This window comes from Sceloporus undulatus, chromosome 4, assembly GCF_019175285.1.
Source record: "Sceloporus undulatus isolate JIND9_A2432 ecotype Alabama chromosome 4, SceUnd_v1.1, whole genome shotgun sequence".
Classification (NCBI taxonomy): Eukaryota; Metazoa; Chordata; class Lepidosauria; order Squamata; family Phrynosomatidae; genus Sceloporus; species Sceloporus undulatus.
Genome location: NC_056525.1, coordinates 55,783,363 through 55,811,268, shown reverse-complemented (window position 1 = coordinate 55,811,268; position 27,906 = coordinate 55,783,363). Strand labels below are relative to the sequence as shown.

At 39.3% G+C, this 27,906-nt stretch overlaps 1 long non-coding RNA gene across 5 annotated transcripts in view; it reads right to left on the bottom strand.

The window, feature by feature from the left end:
• The window catches only part of LOC121927970, a 52,381-nt gene extending 26,653 nt beyond the window's left edge, over window positions 1-25,728 (bottom strand). For 2 of the 5 annotated variants that reach the window (XR_006103409.1, XR_006103413.1), the window contains exons 1-3: window positions 23,960-25,728; window positions 22,924-23,121; window positions 13,920-14,051 (exon numbers count right to left, since the gene is read on the bottom strand). This is a non-coding gene — a long non-coding RNA (uncharacterized LOC121927970). Of the gene's footprint in view, window positions 1-13,919; window positions 14,055-17,805; window positions 18,101-22,923; window positions 23,122-23,959 lie in introns of all 5 variants that reach the window. The other 3 variants (XR_006103412.1, XR_006103411.1, XR_006103410.1) reach the window with 3 other exon arrangements.
• Window positions 25,729-27,906: the final 2,178 nt, after the last annotated feature.

The window sequence follows — 27,906 nt, the reverse complement described above, 5'->3', positions numbered from 1 at the left end:
CATCAATTCAGGGTGCAAGGTAAGTAGCAGCAGGTAACAGAAGAATTAAGGGGGGGGGGGAGAGAGAAGAGATGGGACAAATGATTAGAGCAGCTGAAATACAGGAGAAAAAGATCTGATGCAGCAAGAATAGAGCACCTAAAACATCAAAAGCTAATCATTTCTTTCCATATTTTATTCTGAATGTAAAGCACAACATGCCTAAATGCTGAAGTAATAGTTTCAGCAGTCCAGTCTTATGCAAGATTACTCAACATCTCAGTGAGTGCTATGCAATTTACATCCCAAACTGAAAGAGCTGCATTGCCGTAACACTCTTCCTTGAAACTAGGATCAAAATATGTGTCTTTCTGTATCCTAGTACATTCTGATCCCATTCCCACAACTATGAAACTGTATTTAAATACCTGGACTGTACAACTTTACTCCGTCAGAGCACCTGAAAATGTGAATTCATAGAAGGTCATGATGAAATAAACCAGTTAGTCTCAAAGGTCCTACTATAATCTTTCTTCCCACCCCACCCCCATTTTCTCTTTTATGCTACAACAGACTAATATGGACATCCCTTTGGAACCTATCCCAATTATATTTTTGCAGACAAAGGGAGTCTTGCAATAAATAAATTTAATATTATAAACAGATATAAAGAACAGATTGTCTTACAAGATTCTTACATCTAATAATTGAACACATTTTCACAGCAGACAAGAGAGGAAATTTTTCACATGTAGATTTGTTCTTCAGTCTCACTCAATTCTGACAGACTTGACTCTAGGTAAATGTCCATACCACTACAGCTTGAGAAAAGTAGGAATATGTATACACACACCCCGCCACCATTGGGGACAATGGGACTGAAGCCAAGCTGAAGCCTTGGAGGGGGAGGGAGGGGGAAGGAAGGAAGGAGGACTTCAGTCCAATTATTCCCAATGGTGACGTGGCTGCATGGCCGTGCCACCATAGGGGTCAGTTGGACTTGAGCATCCACAGATTTTGGTATCAGTAGGGTGGTGGTGTCCGAAATGGACCCCCCATGGATACTGAAGGCCAACTGTAGTATGGTTTCAGTTTCTTACACTAGGCAGAGCTGATGAGTCATATTGAAGATAACTGCTTATAAGGGCAGCTGCTCTGTATGTAGTTTATATGAGCTGAATACACTTATGAACTTCTACTAAAATACCACAAAAACATCCTGTTGAATTAAGTTTTAGTCAATTATGAACATCTATTTCACAAATTAACTATATGATTCTTACTGCATTCTTTAAATGATAAAGGAATTACTTGTATACTCCATTCCTTCCCCCAACCCACAACAGATAGGGATTCCAGGTGCACCTAACCTGTAGAAATAATGCAGTTTGACATCTCTTTAAGACAGTGCTGTAGCTCAATGGAATCCTCAGATATGTAGCTTTACAAGATCTTTAGCCTTCTCTGCCAAAGAGTGCTGGTACCAAACTACAAATGCCAGGATTCTGTGGGATGGAGCCTTGACAGTTATAGTGGTGTCAAACTATATAGTGTACAGTGTAGACGCACTCAAAGATAATCAGGACAAAGGCTGTCTCCAGTGAATCTTGTGAGATAAATCTAAATTTTAAGTCATGTATGTGCTTAGTAAATTGCGGTTTCATATCAATTTCTTTGGTTATTTTTGGCATAATACTATGGCTTTTTCTTAGCCAATTCATAGACAATTTTCAGAGGACTTAGCTTGAAATAAGGACAGGGAAATGAGGACAGGGATGCAGACATTAACAGCAAGTATACAGAAAGAGACACAAGATTATTTTCTTGCCACTTTGAGGTCAACTAATATAAAGTATGTGCTGAGAATATTGAGAGAGCCTGTCCTTTCCAGTTCAGTTTTTTGCACAAGTATTTTGCAAACCACTCTTTTCCAAAATTAGTTTGATGCTGTGGGATGTGGGATGTAAACACACTGCCAGACCAAGCATCTAATACTAATGCACATAGCTTAGTCACAATGGAACAAAGAAGCAGTTTGTTGTTCGCTGCCTTCGAGTCAATTCTGGCTCATGGTGACCCTGTGGATGAGACATCTCCAAGAATCCCTATCTTCCAGTGCCTTGCCCAGATCCTGCAAGCAGTAGTACTTATATTTTTTTATTAATTTTTATTATTATACAAAAAAAAATACAAATCCTACATAACAAATAAAACACAATTAGTTTTCCTACACAAAAACATATAAGATAATTATATCTAATTCCCATCTATTAATTAAAGGCTTCCACGAAGTTTTGCATTTATATTATTTCTTTAACATAATCCATAGATTTCCTACATTTATTTTTCTATTCCTTTTGACACAAATTATAGACTTCTTAATTTTCAAATCGTAAGTTTTATCGTTTCTTTCTTAGTCCAAATTAATTTCTTTAAACCTTCTCAAACATTCCCATTCTTTTTCTCTTTCTTCTATTTTCAAGTCACTCATATGTGCTGTGAGTATGTCCATTTCCATAGCCTCTGTTAAATTTTCTAGCCATTCTTCTATTGAAGGTATTATTCGTGATCTCCAGTACCTGGCAAAGGTAATCCTTGCTATTGTGATCATATATAATATTAATCGTCTATACATTGTTTCAATTTTCCTTTCTAGTATGCCCGTCATATTTAAGAGAAACAATAGAGGATTTAGTGGTAGAATGACTTCTAAGATTTTTGACATGGATTCCTGTATTTTTTCCCCAAAATTTTTTGGTTTCTTCACATTCCCACCATATGTGATAGAATGTACCTATTTGCTTGCAACATTTCCAACATATGCCACTTCCAGCTTTATACATTTTACTTAATCTGTTTGGGGATAGATACCATCGATGTTGAATTTTAAGATAATTTTCTTTGTAGTTCTGACATAGAGTAAAGGAGTTTGTATCCCTCCATGATTTTTCCCATAAATCCATATCGATTGTTTCTCCTACATCTTGTGGCCATCTTATCATAGATTTTTTAACTGTTTCAGATTCCAGATCTCTTTGTTTTAATATTCTGTAATATTTTGATATATGCCCCTTTTCCCCATCAAATATAATATTATCAATTTCATTCTTTTCAGCTGTTAATTCATGTTCTTTTTTATCAATTCTAAATTTTTCCATTATTTGTCTTTGCAATAGCCAATTTTTATTGGTCAATTTTTCTATCTCTTCATTAGATTTCATCACTAATTTTCCATTTTCTTCTTTTAATAGTTCTTTATATGTTAGCCAGCGTTGGCCAACATGTTTTGTTCTTTTATAGAATGCTTCTTGAGTTGATATCCATAGTGGCCATTGGCTATAGAACATTTTTTGGATTTTTAACCATATCTTAAATAATGAATTCCTTATAAAGTGATGGGAAAAATCAGCATTTGCCTTATATTTTTCATACCATAGAAATGTGTGATACCCGAATCTCATTTTCGTGCTCTCAAGTTCTAACAATTCATCGTTTCTCAAAATAACCCATTCTTCTATCCACTGGAGGCATGCTGCATAGTAATATAATTTTAAGTTTGGTAGATTGCAACCACCTTTTCTTTTATCCTCCGTTAATAACCTCCACCCAATCCTTGCCCTTTTCCCTTGCCAAATAAAATCAGTCAAACTCTTTTGCCATTTTTCAAAGCATTTTTCTTTACATAGAATGGGTAAATTTTGGAACAAGAAAATAAGCTTCGGCAACACATTCATCTTTAGTATTTCTATTCTTCCCAATAGAGAAAGGTTCAATTTAGACCATTTCATTATATCTCTTTTGATTTCAATCCAAACTTTTTCATAATTATTATAATAAAGTTCAATATTTCTTTTTGTTAAATATATACCCAGATATTTAGCTTTTCTGACCGTCTTAAATCCCGAAATGCAACTTAGTTCTTGTTCTTCGGTCTTAGTCATGTTCTTAGTTATAATAGCTGTTTTATTTGCATTAATTTTAAATCCTGCTAATTCACCATAGTTGTTTATTTTTTTAATTAATGATATTATTGATTCTTTTGGTTCTTCCAGAAATATAATCAGATCATCTGCAAATGCTTTAAGTTTAACATTGAATTTACCTATACAAGCTCCTTTTATGTCTTTACTTAATCTTATAGTACTTATATTTTATAGAGGCTCAAGTGATAGGACAGGAGTCCAAAGCAAGATTATGCCACATTAAATTAATAAACCATTTCAAATCTTTTCACTGGTAGTATGGAAATATTCTGTTGTCATAATTCTTCACAAAAAAAAGCTAAATAGTATTCTGTGGTTGGAGTTGTCATAGGAAACTGTGGCAAAATGATTATGTAGATTACTTGAAATCTGCATGTGTAATTTTCAGTTATTAATTAATGGCCCTATTTTCAGCATCTCATGTTGGAACAACGGGCTTCTTTCTAGTGGCTGACTGTCTAATAGCTATAGACCTCTCCTTCAAAATTTAGGCCAGTCTAAGATTAAGAATGTAATTTTTCACTAATTTCATTCTCAAGGAAAGCAGTGTGTAATTTTAGCAGTTTTGTTCCGCCTGTGAGAAAGGCTTCAAAAATTGTGCACTTTCTGGTGACTGTTTGCAATATATGATTTATTCTGCACAAAAGCCACACACTCTTTTGTACAGATAGCATTTTCTACAGAGAAAATAGTATTTCATAACAGAAATATTATTTTTCGGGCAGGAAATCTTGTTTTCTGGGTAGAAAATGTGATGATTGAGGATTTATTCTGCACAAAATTCACCTTTTTTTGCAGACAAAATAGTATTTTCTGTGCAACAGCACTTTCTACTCAGAAATTAATACAGAAACATGATTTTCTACATATAAAAATTGTGTTTCCTGTGCAAAAATACCATGTGCAAATTTTGCATGGAATAAGCCCCAAATTTATCAGTTCAGGAGTCTTCTCATCAGGTTTTCTGACACTTGAGAAATATATTTTTAAAAAACATTCTTTCCATCCCTATGTAGTTGTTGTGTGCCTTCAAGTATGGTAAACCTAAGGTGAACCTATCATGTTTTTTGTTTGTTTGTTTGCAAGATTTGTTCAGAGGAGGTTTGCCATTGCCTTCCCCTGGGGCTGAGAGCATGTGACTTGCTCAAGGTCACCCAGAAGGTTTTATGGCCAAGCAGAGAATTGAAACCTGGTCTCCAGAATTGCAGTCCTATGTTCGAACCACTATGCCATGCTTGCTCTCTATGTAAGACACTTTTAAACCACAAAAATCAAAAGTCACTGATCTAAAGTCTTTTGGTTTGATTTCTATAGTCCCTTTCAGAGTAGATTCATTAAAGCAGCTGTTGAATGGTGAGTGAACATAAAGACAAATCACACTGATTCAATAGGTCTACTCTAGTCATAACAAATAATAGGATTCAGGCTCATCTGACATACATTCTCAATTAAGAGGACCAGGGAATAAATAAGACATACATCAACTTCTTGCCTGCTTCCAGTGGACATCATTCCAGATGGTGGTACTGCTGGTATATTTTCACAATGACCTGATTTCTTAATAATGGCAGGAATGATTATCTCCAGCTTTTGGCTTCATTTGTAGCTCTATGTACCACTTTTCTACAGTTAGCTTCCAAAATTGGGCCAGCCCTACTATTAGGGAGTAATATAACTGCTTCAGGCAACAGAAATAGGAGAGCACTAGCAGAAGTGCCTTCTTTTTCTCCCAAATCTCTGTTCATTCCTCTTTGTTTGAGAGCAGAGTTGTGTGTTCCACACAGACTGCACTGAACCTCTAACTTGTCTTAACTCTAGCAGAGGACAGTGTGCAGTCATCAGAGTTGTCTTGTCAGCTTCTATACATGGAACATCTTATTCCAAGACAGAGCTTGGTTGCTAGGCGTCCCTGATTTTTTTTCACCCATCTGTAGATGTGAAAAAATGCATCTCCTTTCATTTAAAGTGCCATTTTGTTTCTAAAGAAGATATATGCTTCCCATCTGCCTTAGTAGTAGGTTCTTGGCAACAGCAGCAGCAGCAGCAGCAGAGTACAACCTGCTGTGGGTTGTAGGAGGCAGGGAAAAGGCCCAGAACCCATGACATTTCTGCTTCCAGAATGTGAACAGTGACTCCCCAGCTTCAGGGGAGGGTTACTATTGGCCATTCCACCACATTTGATACACTTATCATACTCCTCACCTTTTTTAAAGCCCATGGAGGCTATAAAGCACATAACTACTGGTGTGCAAGGTCTGAAATGACAACAGGATCAAGGTTTACAAATAGAAAATATACAGCACAGTCTTATGCATAGTTCAGTTTAACTGCTAATTATTTGCGAGAATTAAATATTTTTGTATTTAAGAGGTTTAGTTTCAGGTAAGCAAGTAAATAAGATTTCGCTTATTAACATGTGTAATTTACAGACTGGATTGTATCATTAAAGGTCCTTTCACTATCTATTCTGATGTACTTGTTTCTCATTGTAAATAGTGTTCCTTCCTATCCTCCTCTCAAAAAAAAAAAAAAGAAGAAGAAGAAGGTTCAGTGTTGTGTTGAGAAAAATTAATGAAATCTGTGCTTACTAATGTGTTATTTTAATGGTTTGTATTTTTAACATTATACAGTGGACCCTTGTTATATGCTGGGGTTTGGTTCCAAGATGCCCCTTGAATAACAAAATCCGTGGATGCTCAGGTCCCATTAAATATAATGGCATAGCAAAATGGTGTCTCTTATAAAAAATGGAAAATCAAGGTTTGATATTTGAAATTTATACTTTTTTTGGAACATTTTCAAACTGTGGTTGCTTGAATCCGTGTACAGTAGAGTCTTGATTATCCATCCTTTGGTCATCCGACATTCCGGATTATCTGACGTTGCAGCTGCTTGGGGGCATGGCTGTAGGCATTTCCATGCCCCCAAACATGGCGGCTGCAACGGGCAAGGAGAGAAGGGTGAGTGAAGCCTCGCCCCAAAACACGGCTCCAAATGCAGCGGCAGCAAGCAGGGCGAGTTTGCAATTCATAGTGATTTCAAGGCTTTTCTTGGACCCTCCGGATTATCCGATATTTTTGGCTATCTGACTATCAGCCCGCCCATTTATGTCAGATAATCGAGACTCTACTGTATAAGAAGGGCCGACTGTATTTTAATTTATAACTGCTTCAACTCTTAAAATTGTTTAATTGGTTTTTAAATTTTAAATTTATATATTTTAATATTGTTGTACTGTTTTTAAATTGTATTGTTTTTACTTGTTGTTCACTGCCTTGAGTCCCTATATTTTATTTATTTATCTATCTATAGAGTCCCTATATTGGGAGAAAGGTGGGATATAAAATAATAATAGTAATAATAATATCTATCTATCTATCTATCTATCTATCTATCTACCTCTCTCCTGCTTTTATCTCATGCAGGACCCAGGGTGGCTTACAGCTTGGGAACATTCCACTCTGGAAAATATATAACATATTTCCTTCAGTTCTGAAACCATGACTGTGAGTTGTAATGGACTGCAATTTATCAAAAGTGGGGTACATTTCTTGTGTTTATTTGGGTGGACTATGAACATATCCATGTCCAGAATTTGTTTTAGGGGACTATATACAGTATGTGGCCTGAATTCCCTTACTTTTTTATGAGAACAGCTTTACCACCCTGACTCTGGTTTTACACCAGAAGGAATTAAAAAACCGGGAGCACATCTCTTTTGTATACTTGGGTATAGGTTAAAGCACCAGAAGATTCCATTGATGTAAAGTGGGACCTTATTATCCACTGGGTCTTGGTTCCAGGATCCTCTGTGGATAACAAAACCCGTGGATGCTCAAGTCCCATTAAATATAATGCCATAGCAAAATGGTGTCCCTTATGTCAAATGGCAAAATCAAGGTTTGCTTTTTGGAATTTATACTTTTTGTGGATACTTTCAAGCTGTGGATGCTTCAATCCGTGAATAAAAAAATCCTTGGATAAATGAGGGCTGACTACTCATAGTATGGAATTGTCTGTGGGCAATATTTCCTCACTTAGCGGTTCAGATCCAACTGAAGAATTCTTTTCGCTTTGTAAATTTTCTTCCTTTTTAAAGGTAGGAAGGTACAAATAAAAGGTTATTCTAAACAGTCTGCACCGTGCACTTGGTCAAAGCACATACAGAGACTTTGAGTTTTCAGAAGGTAGCCTCAGCAGAAATGGAATGGTTCCCAGTCTCTTCCACTTTGAAAACATGGGGAAACCTGTTAGGTATTACTCATAAAAGATCCCACATGGAGTGGGGGAAGAACTGGATGAAATCCTGAAGTGTAAAGATATATAATTGAATACTGAAGTTAGGATTGTCTAGGCAATCATATTGCCCATTTCTGTGTATGGTTGTGTAAGCTGGACAGTGAAGAAAGCTGATACGAAGAAAATAAACTCATTTGAGATGTGGTACTAGAATTGTGTTGATACTGTGGATGAAATGAGTCCCTATGAGTCCTTGAGCAAATCAAATATGAACTTTTTCTAGATGCCAATATGACTAAACTGAGACTGCAGTACTTTGGGCAGTATCATGAGAAGACATGGCTCACTAGAAAAGACAATAATGCTTGTGAAGGTAGAATGCAGTAGGAAGAGAGGACCACATTCCAGATGGATAGATGCAATCAAGAAAGCCATGGTCCTGACTCTGCAAGGCCTGAGCAGGGCAGCTGATGATGGGGAGACTTGGAGGTCTCTCATTCACAGGGTTGCCTTAAGTCAAAGTCAGTTTGACAGCAGTTAACAACAAAGGGAGATGGTGTCCTGCTCAAAACTTCCCTCCAAGGTCAGAGGTTTTCTACTCCTACTTGACAATTCTGCCTAGTTTTTAGAAAACTGTAAGTTTTACCCGATAATTGCTAGTCCACAATGTTTATTTGGTTAAAAGCACAAGTAAAGATTTCTGGTTCTCAGAAAGTGGCAGGAGTGAGAAAGTCTAGCATTCATAAATAAAATTCTAAATAAAAGTCTTACCAAATAGGAAAACACTTTTATGGGGAAATAACATTGAAAACCCTATCTATAACTATGCAATGGCTAGAGTGTATAAACCATTGAAGTTGTAATATATACAGATTTACATAGGAATTAAGTCTGACCAAAGTCAGTGGGATATGTCTTCGGGATGGGAGAATGGGATGGGAAAATATCTCTGTTCCACTTCCTCTCACCTTCAGTTTTTTTTAAATGTCAGGTTCCTTCTGCCCAGAATAGGAATAACTTTACAAATTTTATTGAAATATAGAAATGAAATTTTCTTCCATTTGCATAGGCAGATATAGCCTTGTTTAAATATTTGAAGGGATGTCATATTGAGGATAGAGCAAGCTTGTTTTCTGCTGCTCCAGAGAATAGGACCCGGAACAATGGATGCAAGCTAAAGGAAAATAGATTCCACGTCAACATTAAGAAGAACTTCCTGACAGTGAAAGCTATTCAACAGTGGAATACACTCCCTCGAATGTGGTGGAGTTTCCTTTCTTGGAGGAAGGAATGCTTTGATTGTGATTTCCTGCATGGCAGGGGGGTTGGACTGGATGGCCCTTGTGGTCTCTTCCAACTCTATGATTCTATTATTCTGTAGGTCAAGTTCAACAGATACACTGAATTCAAGTGTGGGGACAACTATTTTATTTCTAACTGCTATAAAGGCATGCTAAGATGAGGACCCTTTGAGGAAAAAGAGATCAGAATTCTAATCTAGCACTAGCAAGATTGAATACATATAGATTCAAGCCCAGATTGTTAAAAATTAAGCACTCTGACCCCTGGACCTGGGTGGATGGATCTGTCAGTTTTAGTTTCTCCTGCATTTTAAAATCCAAAGTTCTTTTCACCCTGAACATAATGGCATTAGTGAATTTTGGTAAATTCTTCTCAAAAAAGGCAGAAACTTTACACATTTCTATTGAAGCCAAGATGATAAAAATGCTGTTGTACTTTGGCCACATAATGAGAAGGTATAGATCACTATAAAAAACAATAATGCTAGGAAAGGCAGAAGGTAGAAGGGGTCACAGGCATGGGTTTGCAGGAACTGAGCAGAGTAGAGGAAGAAAGGGGGTCTTGGAGATGTCTCATCCATAGGATCACCATGAGTTGGAACCGACTTGAGGCCACGCTGCTTTTGGGCCATCTGTCTCGGCCCTATGTTCCTAATCACTTGTTCTGTTGGTGAGCTGGTGATGCTGCCTCCTCCTCTTCCACAGAGATACTTGTGCCTCATTACAGTATTAGCTACAGTTACACCTAGTAACCATTTTCTTTACAACAGTTAGCCTTATCACATTATTGTTTTTTTACCCTCCCTCCTGCCTTTTTAGAGAGACATATCTTACTTACAAATTGCATTGAGACATAAAAGAAATGGTTCTGGGCAAAGATGTGATCTAGCAAGTTGAAATGTCACACACCATTCACAAACCAAGTACAGACTAGAAGCATCAACATTCTAAAATAGAAACAAGGTAATAGACCCAGTGAACTATTCATACAACAGCATAATTAAACTGGGATGAGGGAGGAGAGGAGAAAGGAAAAGAGATTGTGACTTTGTAACAAAGGACATTTCAACTTTCCATAGCAACCAATAAAATCACCTTCCTCTGTCACTTCTAAATGCCATCTGACTAAAACAGGAGCATCCACATACATTTCAAAAAACAAACAGGGGAGAATACCTCACAGCATTCTGAGAACGTTCTGGGAACCTGATGGGAATGGAATGCATTTAAGTATACCGCACGTATGTGTTCCCATAGGGTTCCCAGAACGTTCCCAATGTGTTCCACATGTGTTTCAGGGAGGGGACGGATTAGATGTGTTCCCAGCGAGCTGTAACGTTCTCAGAACGTTCCAAAAGAGGTCTGTGCAGTATTCTTATCTGTTCCCAAATCCGTTCTCTCATTCCTCTGTCGCCTGATTGGCTGAAAGAATGCCCTTCTCTTTAGTCCTCCAAAGTCCTAGAGCATGCAAATATGTTTATTGCTCTCCCAGGTATGATGCGGCGCCCTCTTTGACAAAAGTAACATAGCTTTTATCCTATTCTCTACAAACATATGTCAGCATATCATGCCCCAACATGTTATAGGGGCTTGCCTTCCTTCCCTCCCAAGGGAATCTTCGGACTCCCTTCGGAGGGAAGACAAGCTCCGACGGGGTCAGTGAGGCTGAGAAGCACTCTCCCAGCCTGAGTCCCTAGGCTTACTGAAATCCCCCACCTCCCTTCCCCATAGGAATCAATCCAAAAACGGACTTTAAAAGGAGCAGAGGAGAGCCCTATGGGTCTGCATCTGGGAGAGATTTCAAACTGTGTTTTTGGATTGATTCCTATGGGGAAAGAGGAGAGAGAGAGAGAGAGAGATATGGCAGGGCATCCCCATAGCCAAGCAACCTCTGCTCCTTTTAAACTCCGTTTTTGGATTGATTTCTATGGGAAAGGGAGGTGGGGGATTTCAGTAAGCCGAGGGACTCAGGAGAGGCGAGCTCCAAGCCCAAGTCTCCCTTTTTTCTGTTTCCTGGGAGTAGCGCCAAAGTTATGTGGAGTCAAAACAACCACAGAGTGGAGATGTCATCAGTACACAGCCCACAAAACGGAATACGCATGCACTACAGCAAAACGTTCTGAGAACGTTCTCAAGCAAAAGGGACGCACTGTGCGGTAAAATGCGTTCCCATCACATTCCACTTTCCTCAATGCGGTAATATCCATTCCCATAACGTTCCCAGAACGTTCCGTCTATGCATCACCATTTACAAACTGTAGATTTTTTTCTCAGTGTAGTTGTGGGTAAAACAGAATAGTAATACCTGTAATAATAAAACCAAAAACAAATAGTGCCAAGAGGAATCTGGCTTTGAAGGATGTGATTAAGACATTTGCATATGTTTGCCAGCTTTTCTTGGTTAAAATCAGGCAAAGTGATCCCATTTAAGTTAAAAGTTATAATCACTCCTAACACAGTCACCACTTTCTCTGCTTTGCCTTTTCATCCTTTTTGACATGTTTGCATTTTCTTAGCACCACCCATGCCTGGTCACCTCCCACACATGTTGCATAGCCACCATTTACCATAATTCCTTCCTCATGCATCCAGCCATTAGAGCACAGACAGTTATGCCTGTTGAAATTTTGTAAGTTCTTTGGCACTGGTTTCCTTTGTTTTGCCCTTTATATCCTTTGTTACATGCCCCTCTGTCTTACCTTTGACTTATCCACAAGTCATATTAAAATTCATAATTTTTGGCCCTAAAACCTATCCTTGAATTATACATAAGATGAAATGATACATGAGTATATACAATACATAATGGTTTTGGCCAAACACCTGCCCTCAACCTATACATAAGGTCAATTTATAGTTGAGTATTACAGTATTTTTGCTCATCTTCAGTCCAACCAAAGTCCTTCCTGCATGGTCAAGGCTGGAACAGGCTGCATTTAATAAAGGCAACCCCAGCGCCTGAACAAATCAATACTCCATGGTTACTGAATATTGCACATTCACCAGTCCACATGTAGTAATCTTGATAGAAAAGGAAAGAATAGGGCCTGGCCATCATTGCTGTTGCAAACTATTCAGTTTATGGGATCATGTGTGGCTGTCAGGTCCGGGGATAAGGGACAGATAAAGCAAGGATGAAATGTCTTCTGCTTCCCTCTGTTTCATTCCCCTTACTACCCTATTTCCCCACATCTTTTAAAAGTCTCATAGTTAAGACAATTATAACAGAAAGGCTGCAATCCCAGGCACACTTATTTACTGGAAATAAGCTCTACTGAATGCATAGTTCTTATTTCTAGTAAATATGCACAGAACTGCACTGTGAATCCTACATTTGAAGCCTAATAAAGATAATCAGAATAAACAGGAGTTTAGTTCAAAGCTTTATTAAGGCAGAAGCACAATCACATGGAAAATAAGACTGGAAAGATCATGTCATTTATGGGACGCTTGGGCTACAGGTTCTCCAAGTAGTGGGTGGTGAGTGGGAGATTTATTTTATCAGGAGGCCTTATAGCCTTGGACTGGTCTCTTACTAGCGATGAAGTAGTTGGAAGCTTATGCTACCAAAGTCTTTCTCTCAGTTTCAAAGGTGCTACAAGATCCCTTTGTATACTGACCTAGACTAATATAGTGATGTCCTTGAAGCCTTTTTCAAGGCATTCCACTGTCTCATTCACTTCTCTGGGGCTTCAGTCAATAAGAAACTTTGGAAATCAAATTGTTTTCTTCCATCAACAGGAGTAAAGGCAAAAAGTTCAGCTGGAGCTACAGATTAATCATTTAGAAACTAGGAATCTCAGAAACTCTTGCAGTGAATCAAAATTAAGATGCCAGCCTGATGTCAAAATTCAACTACTTTCACTTTTTTTTAATTTAAAGAAAAATATTCTGCTGTAATTAAAAAACCCCCCAAACATCTACAGTCCAAAGCAGCAAATACAACATAGTAAATCCCATGAAGAATGTGCCCAGGATATAGTTGGGAGACATGTAGCGTAACCTAACGGACAAGTGATCCAACAATTGTTAACAATTAACATAGTCATTAACAGATAATTTTTGATTGCTATGTGCCCTCCAGTGAACTCCCAACTTATGACAACACTATCATACCATTTTCTTGGCAAGATTTATTCAGAAGCAGCTTGCCACTGCCTTCTCTTAGCCTGAAAGTGTGTGACATGCCCACAGTCTCCATGGCTGTGCTGGAATTTGAATGCCAGTCTCCCAGAGACTTAGTGCAACACTCAAACCACTGGCTCAAAGATTATGCATTTGTTCTTCCTTTCATAACTGAATTCATTTTTCTACTGGTTCTGTCCAGGATCAGTAAGAATCTATAGCGTACTCTTAAAAAGCAGATCTAATTTCATAAGAAGCAAGTAAGATGGTTATATACCCATCTGTGCCTTACCACATCAGTTTTCAATGGTGCCAATGACTGCCAAATGTCATTTTACATCAGAAGATACAAGGTTCCAGCTATCAAAAGTAATTATCTCCAAACCCCATGTCCTATTTGAGTGATTATCCATTAGGTAAGATGCTGCTGGGAGAGGAAAATAAAACTAGGTTAGTATTTATTCAGAAAACTGTATGAGACATGGATTTATACCACCTGCAAGTGAAAACCAAAACCACAGATTTTTATCTCTTGTCTTAAATTGCTGTCTTAATTTGCCAGATTCTTGAATTCCTGAGTCATTATTTTCAAAAATTCCTCTCTATCATTAAAGGGCCAAATTATTTTGAAATAAAAGGAAGTTACCATCAGTTAGTGTCAAATAGTTTCTGATAAAGAATATAGGTGGTCTTTTACAATAATTGAGATTTCTAATCATGCTTGGGGCTTTCCCTTTACTTCCATTGCACTATTCAAGGTTCCCCAAAGCATCCTGGAATTTCTGATGCATTGTGGAGTGTGGCTAGTTAGTTTACTTAGGGGCAAAACAGATGGGCAGGAAAAAGTGGCTTGAAGCTGCCTTTTCTGAAGCCACATTGAAACCCCACCAACTGCACCACTGGCTCCCAAGGCAGCTGCAGTGCTCATGTCATGACCACATGATATGGCTTCAAGCCAGGAAGAAGTGGAAAAAAGCTGCTTCTTTTTGAATTGGCTTTTCTCTGCATAAGGCGCCTAGAGGGCACTTTCCTGCTGGCTTCAAGGCATGTCTCATCTAAATGCCACACCTTCAAGTCAGCCTGAAAGCACCTCTTTTTGCCTGTCTGTTTAGCCCCTTAGTATTTGTAAAAGGATTCTTTGCAGAAACTCATCTCCACATTTTCTGGAACTAGAGAATGAATTGCAACAGCCTTTTTGTAAAGCATGGTAGGAATTGAGGAAAAAAAGAAAGAAAAAATAAAGGAGCAGAACTGGTTCTCAGAAAGGTACGGCCAGTGTGTAGTGGTGTGTGTGTGTGCACGTTTAGGATAAAACATGCCAATTCTTCACCTCCAGTAACTTTTTTTTTTTAGTATTACATGGTTTCTTTTTACATGGATTCTGAAAGCCACTGAACTTACTCAGTCCTTATCAGACTGGTATATAGTTCATGTAAGGTGATGGTTAAATTTACAGGATGTACAACCCTGGTCTCTATCCCCCCCTCCCCGTGTGTGGATGGATCTTGGTCTAGCTCGTTCTGATAATTGTTGTTTGCCTTCAAATCATTTCTTATTTATGATGACTCCAAGGCAACCCTATCATGGGGGTGTCTTGGCAAGATTTGTTCAGAGAGGGTTTGCCATTGCCTTCCCCTGAGGCTGAGAATATGATTTGCCCAAGCTCATCCAGTGGGTTTCCATGGATGAGGAGGGATTTTAACACTGGTCTTCAGAGTCATGGTCTAGAGCTCAAACAACTACAGTGGGCCCTCAACATTTGCTGAGGTTAGTGGGGCAGACCCCTGTGGAAGTGGAAAAATCACAAATAAAAAAAAAAACTTCTTTTTTTTAACCTCAGAGAATACCTCTAGAAACTTCTAGATCATCCAGTGCAATTCTGTGGTCAACATCTGGCAGAAATTAACCATAGAATAGTGCTGGGAGACCTAAACATGCCTAGAGAAGTGTTATCTATAGGAACCTCTAGGTCCTACCAGCAAATATTGACCATAGAATCATGCTGGAGACATAAAAATTCCTAGAGGGATCATTAATCAGATCAGCAAATAATCAAAACAGCAAAAGTCAAAGCTGGAAATGTGGAGGGCCAACTGTACACCATGCTGGCTCTCCAGTTATTATTCTGATAACATCAACCTTGATAGTTTGGGATTTTTTTCCTTTTTTCGTTTTCTTTCTTTTCTTTTCTTTTTTTTTTGAAATTTGTCTCAAATTTATTAATATCAAGTCATTCTCATATCTTCCATATGACAATGACAAATTGAGTTTTCACATTACAAAATGGCAAAATAAATTGTACGCTGAATTTTAAACCATCATAAGAATATAAGAAGACTCATGTTGGATCAATCTAGATCAACATTTCATTTCTCATAGAGCCTTTCCCCCTCTAAAGACTGCACTTCTGCATACTCCCATATTTACCTAAAGCTGACATATTTTTGAGCATGCATTGTTCTGTTTTGGCTGCATTAGATAGGTACTTGAAGAATAAGCTCATTGTCATGATATGGGATTTAAAAGTTGTATACATTTAAGTTGTACAGTATGTGAGAGACCAAGTCTATGAAGGCTTATGCTACAACTTCTTTTTGCACAGTTAAATCTCAAAGGTGCTGCAAGACTGCTTTGCATAGTGGGATCTTTCTGTCTGATAGTAAAACAGAGTTGTGCACTCTGCATTTGTAAACATGCACATTTGTATTTTTTTAAAAAGTCCCCCCTCCATAAAACCAGCTTGATGAGGACTGAACAAGTTCAGTGGCTTTCAGAAACCATGTTATTAAAAGACATTGTTCCTGGCAGTGCAGGATTGGCATACTTTACCTTGAGTAACAATATTCTGAAGCTGTGGGGTGGAGGAGGAGGTCAGGAGGATGCATGACATGAGATTGTAAACAATAACTGAAACAACATTCCTGTTCTTATACGAGTAGGTTTCAGTCAAGGAGAAAAAACATCTTTTCCCTCTTCAGTCTTTCAGAAAGCTCTCTCCCATCTCTTATTTAGGGATGGGGTAGAATTTCTGTTCAGTTCATTCTTTATCAGAATTTTCCAAAGTGCACAAACATCTACATATTTGGAATGGAAAGAACTTAAAAGTAACAAAGAACCAAGTGAACACAAAGAAGTTAAAACTGACCGATTTGCCTTTCCAGGGCTGGGATTGCTTAATTCTTAAAAGTCTAGATTTCAACCCCTGTGTGTTCAAAGATTTTCATACCGAAATAGGGTTGCCACATCTTTCTGAATTAATGAAGGAGATGTGTGAGAATTTCATTCCAGTACATATTTGAAGAATTTACCCAAATTCACAAATCACATTCAGAGCAGAAGGAATGTGGGGTTTTAACAGAATTCAAGTGCAAGAGAAAGCAAACCTTTCATATTCCAACCCCATCTAGTGTTGAAACTTGGCTTTAAGATTGGGGAAGGGTTCACATGGCAAGCAAGTGTCCTCCCCCACTGCTCTTTGGAAGCCAGGACAGCACTACCAATCTTCTGTTCAGAGTCTTGTCTGTGCTCCCTGTAAGGCATGCCACGATGTTGAAGGTTCTTGTATGTCTTATTTTCACTGCAGGTCCCTGTTTCCTTTTTATGATAGTAATGCCAAAAACAGTTCTCTTGGAGAATATTCTAAATGAGCCATGTTCTAGTAGGGGTGGGAAACCTAAGGGCCTCCAGATTCTGGCAAACTACCATTCCCATCATTTCTCATCACCAGCCAAACTGAAGGAAGTATTAGCCAGGTTCATAAGTGCTTGATTGTAGCTCCTCTCCTTCTAGTGACTCTACATGTAACATCATCAAAGCTTCCTTCAGCTTGGCTGGTGGTGCGGAATGATGGGAATTGTAATTTGTCAGAACCTGGAGGACCATAGATTCCTCATTCCCATTCTAGAACAAAGGACTTACTGACAAGAACAGTCACGTGTCATTAAATCACTTATGACCCCCCCCCCCCGAACTGGATTGCTTTTTTACACTATCCAACGTCCTGCATAACGGAGGTATGTAAATCCAGACTTAAACTAGAGCCCTGGTTGCGCAGTGGTTAAATACCAGTACTGCAGCCACAACAATGTGATCCCAGAAGACTCCGAGTTGACTCAGCCATTCATCCTTTTGTAGGTCAATAAAATGAATACCGAGTTTGTTGGGGGCAATTGACTTACAGATTATAAACTGCTTAGAGAGGGTTGAGTTCATTATGAAGTGGTATAGAAAGGTAAATGCTATTGCTAAATCCACACCGAGTCCCAGTTTCAAGCCATGGTTAAAATGATACTCCCAGTTTAGTGCTTGATCATGATGACAGCTGGTGTTCAGCATTAGTTCCAGTTTTCAGGGTCCACCGTAATCCATCCATTCACTTGCCCTCCTCCTTTTAGCAAATCCGCATCTGGTGGAAACATCTACTCTTCCTCTTCAAATTCAGGAATTTGAAGCATGAGGGGATAGGGAGCCTTTCTGAAGTACCAACAGCAAGGAATATGTATTTACTGTACATAAAGTTGGAGATGCCCCAAATGCTAGAAGGTACAGAAATCCAATAGCTCTCTAACTGTCACACCGAAACTTTCACTGCATCAAATGCTATTATATGCCACTAGAGATACTAAGGCAGCAACAAGTACTTTCATACTGGAAAATAAAGACAAGAAAGTCCTTCTTTATATATGACCATGGGGCACCAAGAAGAAATGAGTGGTATGAACTACAGTGGTACAAACCAGACAGTATGTGGCAAAAGACCTGCTATTACTGATTTAAAGAACAACAAAGCAAGACTAGGGGTTTATACCCCTCCTTTACTCTGGCCTGCTACAGTACATATGTACACTTTTAGGCATCATCTACAATCTAAATTTAAAATATAATACATGGACAATTTGAAACAAGCCAATTGTATTTAATAATGACAAGAAACAATGAGCTAGTAGGAAGGCTACAAAAACTGTTTAGGCATGCACAGGTGCTTGGGCACATATTGTATAGGGTTTCTTCTTCCATGTTAAAGAAATTTTTTTAAAGTTGTCTTCATTTCAAAAACCATTTGCCACATGGAATTCAAAGTCTACTTTTCACAAAAAACAATCAAAAACGAAGTTCTGAATCCCCTGGGACACATAGAACCAGTTCTTTATAGATGTTGACTTTCAACCTGATAATTATAAAAGAAGTCTACTTCATTTATTTTCTAATGGACTGAAAATTTTAAAATGCAAGCCTGCTAAGTCCCTAAAAGTCTTGTACTGTCACTATAAATCTTATACTGTCACTATAAATAAAAAAGCAGTTTAGGCCCTAAGGCTGTGATCTGCAAAGGAAAAGTATTCAGACCCCCCTCCCCTATTTTGCCAAATGGATAACATGCAAGAGAGAATATCATGAAACGCTTCAACCCATGGGAAAAGAGACTTGAGAGAAGCTCAAGCTAGATACTCTCTTGCTATAGCCATGGGTGTCTGGACCAGGGCCAGAACCGCATGCACAATGAATACGCCCTAGTTGGAATGATGCAATGGACTTCATCACTAGGCCATCTACAAAACACACAGTGCTGAAGTGAATGCAGTTTTTTAAAAAAATATTACTTCTTTCAACTAGAGCTGACTTTCACCTCTAGCTGTGAATAATTACCAGGAATGGTTTATCCAGCTCCCTGAACAAATAAAAAATGCACCAAGAAAACAAGTACAGTGGTGCCTCGGGTTACGAAATTAATTTGTAATGCGGCCGCTTTCGTAACCCGAAAAGCCTTCGTAAGCCGAATTGCCATAGGCGCTAATGGGGAAAAGCCGCGATTCCGTGCGAAAAAGCCGAAAAAAGCACCAAAAGTTTTTTCGTAACCCGAAAAAACATTCGTAACCCGAAACAATAATTCCCTATGGGATTTTTTCGTATCCCGAAAATTTCGTAACCTGGGTATTTCGTATCCCGAGGTACCACTGTAGTAAATATTTGAATAATATGCATCATCCTGGTCAGCACTAAACAGGGGTAGCTATGTTGGCCATAATGTAAAGTACAATAACATCCACAATCCACAAAACAGCAATACAAAATCTGGGCCAACCAAAATGCACAAAATACGTGATGCAAACTTTTGAAGCTCTACTGGCTTCATCAGGCAAAGGTGTTAAAAATCATATGGGGGGGCGGGGGGCGGGGGCGGGGAGGATATGACAAGTTTAGAGTCACAGGCCTACATTTTCTCAAGATGCTATTTTTGTAAGTTAAGATGGTATGGAGGGATATTCATGCATTTTGGTTGGCCCAATATAGGTATACCTGTTTTGTGGATTTTAGAACAAACATTATACTTTATGTTTCTCATTCAATTCAGTAGAACTGAAATTAGCTACAGTCAAATACGAGCCCAACAGTGGCTAGACAGGACTTCTCCAAAACACGGATACTCAGGCAAGATGCTGTGACGCATTTAGATTAGAGATTTTCATCTGCTAGTGCTCTGCAGAGTCAAGCAACAATAAAACTAATAAAGCAGTTTTGCCACCAAGAGCATCAACAGACTGGTGTAGGGGCAAGAGATCCAGTCATTTCACAAAACTATGAAAAACAGTAGTGGAACTAAGTTGAAAGGATGAAAAAATTATAAGATGTAGGGGCATCTCTGTTCTTTGGCAGGGGAACTATGAGGAAACAAAAGAAAATCAAATGATGGAGAGGGCTCTGTCCTTAAAAAGAGCATAAAATAAATAAATAAATAAATAAATATGATAATGGCAGTCATGAAGGAAAGCACCTTCAGATTCATAACATCTATGTAAGAATACAGATATAAGTAAAAATTGGCCCATAGCTACAGTAGTTGCTATTTGAAAAGTCTGAGAGACTTTCTGCTTGTGAGTAGAAAGTTCAGCCGTTTGGAGATCTAACTTTGGGACTTCTATTTAATTTTTTGAGAGACTCAAACATCCCCCCCTCCCCATACTTACTTTCTTCTGTTTGCATCAAAATGTTAGCCCTGAAATCCTTAAACTCTCTGCTATTCCCAGTGTCAGTTCATGCAGACTACCAATTTCTGTTATTCCTTGGGGAGTCCTGCTCCCCCACCTTGGATTTATTATTGTACAATCTAGATCAAGGAAAATGTTTTAATGTGACGCAGGTAAATAAGTTGAGAGAGAACACTGCACATGATTACATCTGAAATAAAACTATGGTCCTTCTGAGCTCCCTATCTATTTAATACCCGGCAAAGTAAACATGCAAAATTGCAGAAGAAAATACAAGAAACTGCACAATGTAGATAAACAGTTATTCAAGGTTAATCTGATTAATTTAGGCTCAGGCAATGATTACATTTTTGTAAGACACAGACTAGAGTCTAACCATAATATGACTTTATAATATCCACATGGTTCTGAATTCATGCTTGGGTTCAATCTTCTACAGAAGGGAGAGTTCATAATAAAATCAAGGCACTGCTCCTGGGCATATGTTTCTGAATCACAAGTAAATATGATCTGGGGTTCTGGAATACGCTAGTGGTAGATGGTGATGCAGCAAAATGGCTACCCAAGCAACTGCGTGGGATCACTCCTATCGTAACAAGCAGTTGTGTCAGAAGAAGCACTAGTTCTAGGATTTTGTTGTTAAATCAAATTAATCTACTTATTTTTTTATTTTTAAATGTTGATCAACCTAACCTACAAAGAAACAATTCTCCATTGCCATTCACCTTCCAAAAACACCAGTGATATGCAGCTCCTCTAAACAAACATTTAATGTTCACTCCCACCCATGTATAATAACCATAACAGATTCTCTTTTCTTATTCCTTGCTGTTTGCATTTGTGTGTGTGGGGATGGATAATGGCAGACAGAGGCCACACCCAAACCAACAAAAAACTACCAGATATCAGTATAAACTCTCTCAGAGAGATTGCGATGTAGGATTGTTGTTGTTGTCTTTGGCTAGTGGGCTCGAGACAAGGGATCAAGTTTTTTACGCAGAAGGGTTTCGTGGGTTTGGGTTTTTTTGGGGGGGGGACAGACTATAGAAAAGAAAGGTGGGAAGGGAGATCTCAAAGCTATTCGCCTTCCAACATCAGAAAAAGCTAACCCAAAATCCACTGTTGGGTTTTTAAAAAATATGACATGGAAATCAACAGCAGCAGTGCTGCAAGCTCTGAATCTACACTGCCAAGAACAAAATGGCCAGAGGTGCCATTGCATCCATCTATATTCTTCGGCTGTTAGCTGGGGTGAAAATAACATACACAGACACTACAACCATGCTTCACATGTTGTTTTTAACAAGGACTTTTTTAATACTGATCTCTTCCGCCCCCAATACCCCTCTGTTTTTGTTCCCGTCTTCCACCTCCTCAAGGAAACAACATAGTCAAACCCAGCTGCGTCACAACCAAAAACTGGTGGGGGGACCAAAATGAGGAATCATGTCCATCTGCTTCTTTAGACAGTACCAACAAAATCATATAAACAAAAATTGATTCTGACTCATGTGGGGCTCAGTATACTTCATCCAAACTGTGGAGAATTGATGCAGTGGAATGATCCCAGGGCTAATAGGGAGAATTTTGGCCTGAGAAAAGATGGTAGTGCTTCTTCGTAAAATAAATAAATTAATAAAATACCCTACAGTTCTCAGCCTCTCTCTGATGCAGATCTTATCACACCCACTTTGCAGAAGAGAAAACAGAGGCAAGCAAAAATCAACAAATTAGCCCAAGGTCACAAAGCTGAGCCAAAAAATGGAGCCACACAAATTCTGTTGGTTTCTAACCCACTTTTAGCCAAGCTCATTTCTCGCTGATGCCATTGTATTAATAACTCCATCTGGACAAGCTGGGCAATCTTGTTTCTCACATGAAACAAAAGAAAGGTCATACCTCTCTCATTCCTCATAGTTTCCCCATTCCAAAGATTCAGATATCCCTTGCACAGGTAGCCACTGCTCGAGGTAGTAAGTGTTAATGAGAACTAATCCGTTTTTTAAAAAGCATCAACAGGACTGGCAAGCAAAACAGAAACCAGGAATAAATCTGCAAACCCTTTCCTAGGCATTCAGAAAGTTACTTACTCTGTAGACTCAAGAAAGGCAAAGTAATGCTTCATCTGCATTCCTTGTTTACAAATCCAGACCACCACCTCTCCAAATATAATAAGGTACGCCATTACGGAGCACCAGGTGTTAAGCAGCAGATATGCAACCCCTAGTGGCCATATCTAGAAAACACAAAGATATCTGACTAGATGGCGTCGGTTAAAATGAATTTTAACCTAGAGCACTGCCAACCTACCCAGCTGCGTTGCATTTTCCATGTTCCATCCATAAGCAAGCATGATCTCAGCATGAGTCCCTCATAGCCATTATGGTTGTGTCTCCTGCGTGTCCTCCTCTGCGGAACTTGCACTGCAAAATGCAAGACTGCCTTGGGAGGAGAGAGATCTGCAGAGCAAGGGCTCACAGTGGCAGTGGGGGAAGGAAGCCATTGCACCTAAAATGAGAGAATTTCAAATTAAGACAAAATGCTCAGCTATGGAGAGGAGGAAAGAAACATGGAGGCATGTATGAAAAGAAAGAATGGGAAGAGTCTATCTACCGTATCTCTTTGCCTTCATCATGTCTGTCTCTAGAAATGGCTTCCTGGTTCTTACTCCTTCCCTGTTTGAGCTGGTACACGAGAGCAACAAGCTATGCGCATTCACTTTTCTTGGGGCTTTGAAAGCCTGCTGGCAAATACACATCTTATAGCAACATTTGAGAAGGCAGAGTACTCTTGGAGAAATCAAGATGGAGAATCAAAATGCATCTGATCTGGTTCCAAAGCCAGCAAACTGCTGCCGAACGACTGGCTCCGTACTTGACTCTCTCGATGCCGGTGAGTCACCCACATGAATCCTTATACCATCATAAACCTTTCAGCTCATTGGAGCATTTTATGAGAAAACATCACAAGAAATGCACCCCTCCCATGGTATGAAATAACCAAAGTTATTTTCAATTTCAATGTAGGTTCCAAAGAGAAGAGAACATAGACCCTAGCTTCTAGAACAGACTCATTTCTTCTGTCTTTTTCCCTACTGAAATTGGCTTTGGGAAGGGCCAGAATAAAGAGGGGGGGGGGGCATGATTAATCAAATGGTTAAAAGAAACACCAAGTCTCTTTTCGACTTTCCTCCTGCATGCCAAATGCCTCCTACCTCCTTCCCACCTGATCTCATTTTATTCTATTGAAATGTCCAGCTATCTTTTGCCAGCCATCTTAGAAATCTTTGTTGCCTCATTAAAAACAAAAATGCTAAAACAGAGAAGTCAATCCCAAAATATCTTACCACTAAATTCTGTTGCCATTCGGTCCAGTAACAGCTCTGACTCTGAATTTAAACGGATGTAAAGTAGGACACACTGCAGTGTACAGCTCTGTCTGGATGTTTACAGATACACCGGTGACAGGCACTCTCCCTACCCCAAAGAGTTTGAAATAGGAATATATTGCTGAGTTTCTCCACTCACAGACAGAGGTAGACACCCACCAAAGTCTCTTTCTGTTGTCTCCTCTGAAGCCTATAATAATGTCACGTCATCGTGGCTGGTCTCACAGCAGCCGGAAACACGCCTGTCACTGATGCAACTTGAGTCACAGAATATTTGTTTTTCCTCCTGCGTCACTTGCACCAGTAATAAACTAAACTAATCCACAATAGTCAAGTTCCTGCTATATATTTGTGTGTATGTGTATGTGTATGTGTGCTTTCCTTTTTAAATGGCCAGCTCTAAGAACACAGACACACATTCCAAAATGCCTGCTTTGAGAGAAAAGCAAGGGTGGGGTGGGGGGCAGAAATAGCAAAGAGACAATTTTTTTTAAAAGTCACAAACTGTTCTGAACCCCTTTTAAAGCAAGAGCAATGGAACATTTAGATTTGATAGCCTGACCCCAGCCAATCTGAGGCAGCATTTCACCTGCCAGGGGCTCTTCCTCCAATAGAAATGTGTGTTTAAGAAGGAGAGCCCTCCCCAGCCAATCATGTGCAGGCTCAGGCACTCGGTTAATGATGCAGCAGTACAGGGAAGACTATCACATGTGAGCTGGAAGGCTGCCAACATGGAGACACGGAGAGAGCAAGGTAAACAACTTTCCAACGCCAAAAGGATGACATTTAATTGCTAAAGGCTATCCCCACTGCTTAACCCAAGGCTGTCTCAGCTGCTCTAGGGATCCACAGGGTACCTGTCTCCTCTGATGATTTCAAAACCCAGAGAACAGACCAGGAAAGGATCACTGCGTCATCATTTGCCACTTTCTGAACTATGCAGATACAGGCTCCCCAGATTGGAAAATTCAAACTTGTCTGGTTAAACCTCCTGTCCCACTCCTTGTTGTTCCCAGTGTTAAAAGTGGGCAAAAGGGATGAAAGGGGTAGCCACAGCAAACTCCTGTCCTCCTTGCCTTCTCTCCCCAAATCTGCATTACAGCTACGCAGTGGCATTTTGTAACCTGTGTCTTCATTCCATTGGTCTGACGCAGGACGCAGCAACAATGTTTAGACAGAGAAAACAATAATTGGAGAGAAAGTTTGGGTGACAGGGAACCAAAAAGAGAAAAAAAGAAAGAAAAAGGAACCCCCCCCTTAAAAAAAGCCCACACATACACACAACGAGACAATCAGTCCAACCCTCGATTCAAAAGATACATACGTAAGGGACAAGGAACCATAAGCTCTGTTCTTCTACACCTGGGCAGTCCTCAACCCTCTGCTTGCTCCGCCGCAGCCCAGAACATTCGAGAATTTTCCTCCTATTAACCCTTCCTACATCTGCACCCCCCTTCTGCCCGCGGGATTAACTGCGTTGCATCTTTCCGGTATCGTCAGTGGACGGAATCCGGCAGTATCGAACAAGCTCCCAAATAAGACTTCTTCTCTCTTTTTTTGTCTTTTGCAAAATAAAAGAGAAAAAGAAATAGGTAAAGGAACCATGCTGCCCAATGTTGTTATTACTTCTCTGTGCTGATTTCTCTCTCTCCCTCTTGCTGCAGCAGGGCTGTTGCTGGTAGTCCTATCGACAGAGCTTGCTCTCCTTCACTCACTCACTCCCCCCCCCCCCCCCCCTCTGAGCTGTGTGACGCAGCTCAAAATTCTCCAGGCTGCTCCTTGTGTTTTAACAGCAGAATTGCAGCTTTCCCCAGAGAGCCGATGCCAGCAGTACCAAGGCTGGACAAACCAAGAGAGAAAGTCACTCCCAGGCTAAGCACCCAAGTTATTTATATCTCTGTGTTCCCTTCCTCACCTTGGCTTCTTTGCTTCAGTTCCAAGCTTCCCTTTCCCCCCTCTCATGTTCACCTCATCAGTTTCTTGCAGCTTCCCAATTGTTAACACTTACTATGTTAACTCTTTTAGGGTTGGCAAACAAATGGTACAATCGTTGGGGAGGCACAGCTTTAAAACAGATAACAAATATGTGTGTCATTTTCCCTTCATCCACTTATACAAGCATACAACATGAAGGATTTGTGTTTTCCCCATTTCAGACCTCAAGGAAAGAGAATATGCTGTGCAGCATGAAAGAGAGGTGGGGGAAAAGTAGTTCTGAAAAGACAGTGGCTCTCTCTCACACACTTTTTACTTTTCCATTACTTGTGTAACCTGTAAATATCTGGAAACTTCCCTATTCTGCTCAGGCTCATTTTGAAAAAAGCAGTCACAAAGGGGAACGGATGAAATGTATCTCTTCCCAGGGAGGAAGCAAAACTAGAATGTTGAGGCCTGTGACTCTGCAGGTCTAGGGCATTGGCAGTACTGTGGTAGCCTTGGGAGATTTTTTTTTTTAAAGAAACCCAACTAATAGTCACTTCAACCAACGCGGCAGGACCTGAGAGCGGCAAATGCTTTTCCCTCCAAAATGTCCCCAAAGCTTTGGATATTCTACCCCCTGAGAGAGCAAGAAAGCTATATGTTAACTCTTTCTTGCCCATTGGTAAATTTACTATGAGGTTAAAAGGGCTGCCTAAAATTAAAAAAGAAACCATTAGGAACACTTAAAAGAGACTGATCATGACAAAAGGATGTAATTTGAGGAGGAATGAATGAGAACCATGACACAAAAGACCACATACTTTGTAAGTAACAAGTGAGAGAATGAAAATACCCCCCCCCCCCCATTTATATGTATTTTTACTTTGTTTACAAATTTTGTTATTGTATATAGTATCTTGTATGCTGTATTTTGTTGTTCTTATGCAGACCATATTTATTATAACTATAAAAATATTTATCCTCTCATCCCCCGCCCTGTGAAGATCACCCTTAAACAAAAACACAGGACAGTCTTAAATTTGCAGTGGAAGTCTTTGACAATTCTTTGAGGATGATCTTTGTTGTTGTTTGACAGAGCTGAAATATCTAGTGATTCTCCCCCATTCCCTCCCTCCATCATTTACAGAACTATTTTAGAATATTTCACTGCCTGAAAATGGCATCTGTTGGGCACAGATGCATGTAAGAGCAATTGCAAAACTTCCAAATACTAAATCAGTGTGCAGAGAGGCAGAGCTCAAAATGCATGGGAGGAAAAGGGAAACAAGAACTGGTCAGGGATACAGTACATGGCACTTCCAAGACTGTAAGGATTTTGGTGGAACTTTCTTGAAGTCTTTGTTTAACCAGCATTTCTTACTGGCTGTTCTTTTTTTCAAATTTTGCTCACTGCAATTCATGTGGTTCTGCCTTCGTTGTGCCAAATAGAATGTCTAATGAGTTCAGGTAAGGTATTACTACATTTGGATGTCTAGGAGTCTGTATTTTGCTAGGGAAACTTGTATTAATAGTATTTTACAGCACCAATAAACCAGAACAGCAAATAAAATGTAATAAGAATTATTAATGCTACCAAAAAACAACAACAAACCAACCAGTAGAAAACAAAACAGCAATGCAAACAAAACCTTGAGGAAAAAGAGCTGAAGTACACAAGACACCTCTTGAATAGAGCTTGGATCCACAAACTTTCAGCAAATATGGATCGCTCCAATACTGATCTCAGAGAGAACAGCTCTTTTTAAGAATTAGAACGTCACAAGTTTCCTGGATCCACCATTTGAGGACTAGAGCATGTCTACGCAAGAAGAAAATGACTGCTGTGCCTTCACATGTCTTACAAGCACAAACTGTTCCCAAAATTGAAATGTGCCCACATATTTCTTTATTCATAACTACAGTGCAACCTGTAATGTACAAATTATAGGGTAAAAGGTACTACAGTGTTCCCTTGAGCTGTAACA